Raw genomic sequence first — 7083 nt, forward strand, 5'->3', positions numbered from 1 at the left:
TCGTGTATTGAATCAGCTAAATGTTTGTTCCCTACTCCCTGCATTTCAAACTGCCGTGACTACAGCATGACTTATGTATTAAGCCAGCTGGATATTTTTTCCTATAAGAAAACATGGCTATTTGTAGAAATCCAGGGGGAAGGAGAGAATAGGTGTTCATAGACCATTGTGAGCATTAGAAAGGGTAAGATTAAGGGGGATATGTTTTTCATTCCGACAGCTTGAATTCCCTTTCCAAATTCCATTCTGGTTATATGATCAGGCTACCGCTGCATTTAGGGGTGGCCACAGTCTGGCTGGAGGGGCGGATTTAGTGAGAAAGAACGTTTTCTTCCTTGTAAAGGCAGTTCACGAAGCGGCAGCATTCAGGAGCGCGGCGGAATGGGCCCTGATTTGGGGGTCACGGGGACCTGGGTCTGAAAACCGGCTCCATCCCTCTGAGTTCTGTTACTCATTCTCTCTGCTTTTCAGCCTTTGTCAGATAGGTTCGGTCCCTTTCTCAGAGACCTGTGGCTATTCAGTAAGATGAGGTATACAGAGATTTAGAGCGTGGGTTCTCCGTATGATTTGTCTATTGCTATCATTACAATTAATTAGAAGAATCATCCTTTGCTAAGCATTTTAAACTCCCCACGTATATGTCTGTCTACCGTACTACTTGGGAAATTGCTCGGACTTCCACTGGACATGGAGGGGGCACAAATCCTTGTCAAAGTGCAGAATTGCAGCCTGAACGCACACCACCTGGCTTCATGATTTTTAACTGTGTTTTGTGTGTTCAGGATTCTGGGGAAATGTCCCAGAGACTGAGAGCTGTGGGGTGAGTTTTAGAACCCTCCAGCCCCTGCTTCAATCAAATCGGGCCCACATTTACCTGCCATATATTAGGGTATTGCCAATTCATTTCCATTTCATTTAATGAATATTTCCACTGCTAAAAGTAACTTTGAAAACCACTGTCTTAGAACATTAATCTTGGATAAGTCCTAGTAAATTGATAAGCAGGAAAACCAAGGAAAATCTCCATTTATTGAGCTCCTACTACGTGCCAGGTTCTGTGCGAAGGTTGATATACATATTATCTCACTTGAGGGTCACAAGCACCCTATGAGCTATAGATGGTCATCCTCTTTATATGGGTGACAAAGCTGCCGGCAGGAAAGTTGGTCACTTTGGGTGGGGGAGGCAGTTACTGGGAAACGAGATAAGGAAGCTAGGTTTTGCAAAGCATAGAAAAAAATAATCTTTAACAACTGTGGAGTTTGGCAACCCCCCTCTCAATCCTTATCCAATTCACATGGTTTGAGCAAATCAGAGAATATTCATATTCACTTTCGTTCCCCAAATGCCATCACCTCCCTGCAACGCACAGGTTCAGAGCACACTCACTTCCATCTCCTTCCAAGGGCTGGATGCACACAAGGCTAGCAAACATTTCACAGCTTTCAACAGCCCCGAACAAAGCTCTCCCCACTCCTGAGTTGGCCTTGCCACACTGCAGGACGAGGCAGGAAGCTGGCTGGGGTGGGCAGCAGGTTTTATTTCTAAAGCATATATGGGAAAACTCCATAAAAAAGGGGGAAAGGGTCCACAAAAACATGAAAAAGAGGCGTTCATTCTTCAAATGGGGCTCCCTGTCCAGCTCTCCCTCTGGACAGAACGCATTTCCAAAGAGTCCCCCGGCGGCATGGTACTTTCTAGCCGACAGCTTCAGAATCTGCAAATGCCCAAACTCAAACATTTACACCCAACCCAGGCTTCTCCCTTTTCTCGCAACCTGTGCTGACATAACCTCCAGCTTGTAAAATACAGCCAAGATCTGACCTGCCAGATAGTGAGATGCCCGCAGACCTGGTGAGATAAAAAGACAGGGAGCGGGGGTATGGGGGCTGAGGAACACAGAAGAAACAATCCAAGATTGGCTAAGTGCCTCTTTTAACTTCCAAAGTGGTAGCAGTTTGGGGCAATGACAGCGACTACCCAGACTTCCAGTTCTTGAGCCCTCGCTCTTCCAATCTCTTTATATTTCGTGTTCTCATAATGACAGCAGAAGTTATTGTCCCCATTTTAGAGAAGTGAAAACTGAGGCTCGAAGAGGTCACATATTTTCATCAGGGTCATATGTGTTGTGGTGGTGGGGACACTAAAAGGATCCCTGGCCTCAAAACCCAAGTTCCTAATCCCCTTACAGCACGGCTGGGAACAAGAAACCCCTGCGTTCCTTCCACCGTCGGCCAGGGGAGATGTGCTTCCCATCCCTAGAGGCAATTGTTTCTCAGGGCTTTCTGCGATGAGAGATGAGGAAGGAGAGGTGATTTTAGAAAAATACGGGGTACTGCTGGCTCTAGCACCCCAAACATGCCCAGGTACCCAGCCCAGGGATCAATGACTCAGGAGGCATCCCTGGGGAGTCCCCCGGCCCTTCAGAACAGAAGCCAGTGTCCACCACTCCCGTCTCCTAGTCTGCACTTTGCCACCTGGCCCTAGGAGTTACCGTCTCTGTTCTGTCCCCCAGCCCTCATCCCTTTCCATGTCTGACTACAAGGTGGCTATTGTGGAACACAAGGATGGATACACAACTCTTTGTAAACTGTAAGGTAAAGGCTGTTGAGATGTAAAATTTTATTGTTCTTCTACCATCGTCTATCAATCTCCCCCAACCCACCCCAAAGTAAGGCCATGCGCAAACTCCACTTTCAAACTCTACTTCCTTAACCCTCAAACAAAAATATTCACAGGTGAATCAGCCAGGTAGGGAGTTAAGAGTAAATTCTTACTTTCCCTCAGAAGAAGGACAGAGATAAAAACTTCCTAAAAAGTTCCTTGCACGTGGAACTATTCATAGAACTAAAACAAGCAGACAGAAATCTACGAGACTGGAAGGGGGCAAGTAGAAAACAAGTCAAGGTGCATCCGATCACAGCAAATACCCCATTTTGCCAGCAGCCAAGATAAAGCAAAAGTTTCAGAATTAGGACACCACAACCTATTTGGTCCCGGAAATGCAAACAGTGTCTCACATCTTTGGAAATGGGATGAAACAGACTTACCTTTTTGGAGTTAGAAAAGACCTAGATCCTTGAGTGAACCAGCTCCATGGAATAAGTACCTGGATGTGAGCAGCGGGGCTCCCGGTGCGCTGCCCCAGTGTCACCCCGAGCCTGCTGTCTTTGTGTGGACAGGCGGGGGTGTGTGTCTGCGCGCGCGGGAGAGCTTGTGACAGTAGGCAGGCTGTGGCCAGTGCGGCCAGCTTTGGCTGGCTTATATAGCCAGCTCCTTCCTCTGTAATGGGACGCCTCGCCTCCAGACATCCTTTCCCACTTTTTCAGTTGGTGAATTAAAGGAACAGCCCTCCCAGCGGAACAGGGTTAGCTCATGAAAGACGCACTCACTCCCTGCTCTCTGCCAGGAAAAGAACTTATTTGCATACAATTTATTGCAAAAGTAGGAATTCCCTCTCCCCTCGCCTCCTGCCCCTGGCTGGGAGCAGCTGTTAGTAAAGTGGGATTTTTGCCTTGCTCCGCAAACGCAAACGGTTTGGTTTTTCTAATTGTGAGACAGAAGCCCAGGGAGCGAGAGGGAGAAGAATCAGCAGCTCTGGCTCTCTCACCAGGCAGGCTGGAAACATGGAAACGAGACCGGGGGCTAGCCTGCCTGGGCGCTGGGCAGCAGCTGCTCAGTGGCACCTCGGAGAGAGCAGAGGGGCTGAGCCGAATTCCTGGAAAGAGGAGATAAAGACTTTCGGAAGCCTGGGGTGTTTGGGGTTCCTCGGGGCCAGCAGAGAGATAAGGGATTAGTTCTCAGCAGGTGGGAAAAGCACTGGGAACACAGATCAGTCCGGAGTCTCTTTTGGGGAGACAGCCACGGTCCTGTCCAGCTGCCTGGAGGCGGTATTGTCCCAGCCCCGGTGCACTACAGGGGAGCAGCTTTTTGACACTGAACATGCCCTGTGCCTGGTCCTGTCTTCTAAGCTGCGTCTCCTAAAGAAAGGTCTCCAAGGTTTCTTCTCAATGCTGAAAGGTGCCCACCATAAGAAAAAAAGTAACAAGTTAATCTTTGAAACATAAGCTGTGCCTTTGCTCTCCAGCCTGCTGTGGCTTCCTTCCAAGCTCTGAGTCATCGGTGAGTTTGGTGGTTAGCATGCATTGGGTATCCTCAGGGCACACACAGGCATGGGAGGGAGCGGGGGAAGAGGCCAGGCCAGGGCACCCACGCTTGAGCTTGTCACAGCACTTAGTACTTTTTGGGATCCTGGAGGGAAATGAGGCATCATGTAACCTGTACCTACCGCTGGACCCTCCTTTATTAAGTCTGTATTAGATGCCACCCAAGGTACTTTATAGTCGTTATTTCATTACATCCTCACAACCAGAAAGTGTGATAGGCACATGTGCTGTCCCCTCTTTACAGACGAAGAAACTGAAATTCAGAGAAGTAATGGAACCTCACTGAGGGAATACACCTGGGGAGCATTTAAATGACAACACTGGGCTTCACAGTTCTTTCTATTACACATTACTGCCCAGGAACATTGTAAGATGATATTTAAACAATGTTTTATGCCCTGTTAGATTGTAACACTGCTTGTATAAAAATCACTGCCGTATTTGTATATGGAAGATATGTTTCCTTGTTCCACAGAGCTAATTCAGAGATCCTTGATTGTTAAAAAAATCAGGTATGAATAACAGAGGTTTCAATTATCTGCCTATTTTCAGTACTGAATGATATCGCCCCCATACTTATTATCATTGCTGTGGGCCTCAGTTCCCCAATCTGAAAAAAGGGGGACAAGATTAGGTCATCCCTATGGTCTCTCTGTATCCTAGGATTCTCTGCTTAAGTGACCATCCCAGACAACAAGAAAGCCCATAGATAGTCATGTCATAAGACAGTTCATTTGAACTTTTCAACGATTTTGGCTGATTCAAATGTTGGTTGTTTTGGAAGTTTTTAACTCTCTGTTTTAGCTAAAGCGTATTGTAGTAGCCTGAGGCCATGTCTTTTTACCAGTAGTGAGTGCTTCCATGTCTCTTGGCTTCTCAGAATCTACTGAGTTTATCTCCTGGGTTAGGGAATAGAAATATTAGAATAGTATATTATACATGTCATATGGCATATAGACTTCATTTACATATAATGCATAATCAATACATATTTGCAGTCGTATGTATATTTAAATGGAATAAGAGCACGTGCTAGAAAGCTGGGTGATAACATACGGCTTCTTCTGGGAACCTCCCAAACCCAGCCCCCCATCCTTGTAGTATTCCTACTACAAGTGGCTTAGCCAATCACAGGGAAAACAAAGCCAAATATGACCAGGCTGGCCCTTAAGACAGGAAACAGTCCAGTGGAACAAACAAAGAAGAATATTATTAAGCATTAAGTTAACTATCATAGAAGTATATTCCAGACTTCCCCGGTGGCTCGGTGGTTGAGAATCCGCCTGCCAATGCAGGGGACACGGGTTCGAACCCCGGTCCGGTAGGATCCCACATGCCGCGGAGCAACTGGGCCCGTGAGCCACAACTACTGAGCCTGCGCGTCTGGAGCCTGTGCTCCGCAACAAAAGAGGCTGCGATAGTGAGAGGCCCGCGCACTGTGATGGAGAGTGGCCCCCGCTCGCCACAACTAGAGAAAGCCCTCGCACAGAAACGAAGACACAACACAGCCAAAAATAAATATAAAAATAAATAAATAAAAAAAAGTTACCATTCTTTAAAAAAAAAAAGTATATTCCAGAGATGATTAGCTTTATTTGTGTATTTTTAGCAGAGGCTACTTGTAAAAGGAGTTTTCTCCAAAACCTATGTGGCATCTTAAGCCATACCTTGGCTTTTAAGTAAGAGGGGCCCAGATAAGGCACTTGTTTTCATCTATCTCTGGACTTTTTTCAGCCTCCCTTCCAGGCAAATGGGTCTGCGTACACCTTGTGCTCTCCAGTACCTGAACCTTTGCTAATGCCGTACTCTACCTGGAATCCTCACCTCCACCTTCTCACATCCACTTGGCATCCAATTCTGATCTAACTTCACCATGTTGCTTCCTAGATGTCTTCCGCAAGAAATGCTTCCATGCATGTTGTAACTCTGTTAGGACATTCATTGCCTCTACATGGTATAATTATACGTATGTCTCGTTTTTCTTCCTACATGCTAGGCCTCCAGAGGGCAGTGATCACACCTGCTTTTCCTTGCCTAGCACAGAGCCTTGGGTATCGTAGGAGCTCAGTAAATGTTTATTGAATGAAAGAAGTAATGAAGGAACAAGTGAACGTTTGACATGCTGTGCTTTATAATTAAACTCTTCTTTTTTCACCCTTAGAACGTAAGAGGGAAACTAGATTCCCCAACACATCCATTTCACAGGTGAGGAGAGGGGGCCCAGGGAAGAGAAACGGCTTACTCAAGGCCACCTCGGCTGCTTTCCATGAAGATGGTCATCAAGGTCAGAACTGAGCAACCAAACCACGTTAGACATTACAGCGGAGGATGCTTATGGAATCAATACCCATTCATCCTCCTGTCTGGCAGAGGCTGCACCTCTAAGCATCAGGTGTCTTATGGTGGCCCTCTGCTCAGTACGGTAAACACTTTTTCCTGAAGCTGTGTATTCCCTCTGTAACCTGCGTTAAGTCCTGAGATCCTCTGACTCACTTGCATTCATCACAGCAGCCTGCGCGCACACCAGTAAACATGACCAAAACCAGCCCCTCGGCCCTTCCACAACTCCAGACCTTCCAACTCAGCAGGAAGGTGAGAGGGCAGAGTGAACGCTTGCAAACTCCACCTCTACACAGAGTTCTCGGCCAAAGCCCGATTTTGTTGTTGTTCGTTTGCTATCCTCATTTACAGGTTGCTAGTGGAGGGCATGGTTTGGAGGCCCAAGGGAGTGTGGAGGCTCACCCCAGGTGAGATCATTCTCATTACCTTGAAGGTCTCTTAGATGCAACACTTTTTTTTCTTTCCCAAGATAGATCAGCCAGGGAGTAGAGTATCGGCCAGGACTGGCACTGTCGGAGGAAGCTGAGCGCCCATGTCTTTGAGAAGTCTAGCATTTACTTCCCACGGGACCCCTTGA

At 47.0% G+C, this 7083-nt stretch overlaps 1 protein-coding gene across 1 annotated transcript in view; it reads right to left on the reverse strand.

Annotated features, from left to right (window-relative positions):
• Positions 1–3298, reverse strand: part of TNC (tenascin C) — a 94021-nt gene extending 90723 nt beyond the window's left edge. The window contains 1 exon segment of the mRNA XM_079926013.1: positions 3051–3298. The gene's annotated coding sequence lies outside the window, so the exon portion shown is untranslated.
• Positions 3299–7083: the final 3785 nt, after the last annotated feature.

Source organism: Stenella coeruleoalba (assembly GCF_951394435.1).
Source record: "Stenella coeruleoalba genome assembly, chromosome: 7".
NCBI lineage: Eukaryota > Metazoa > Chordata > Mammalia > Artiodactyla > Delphinidae > Stenella > Stenella coeruleoalba.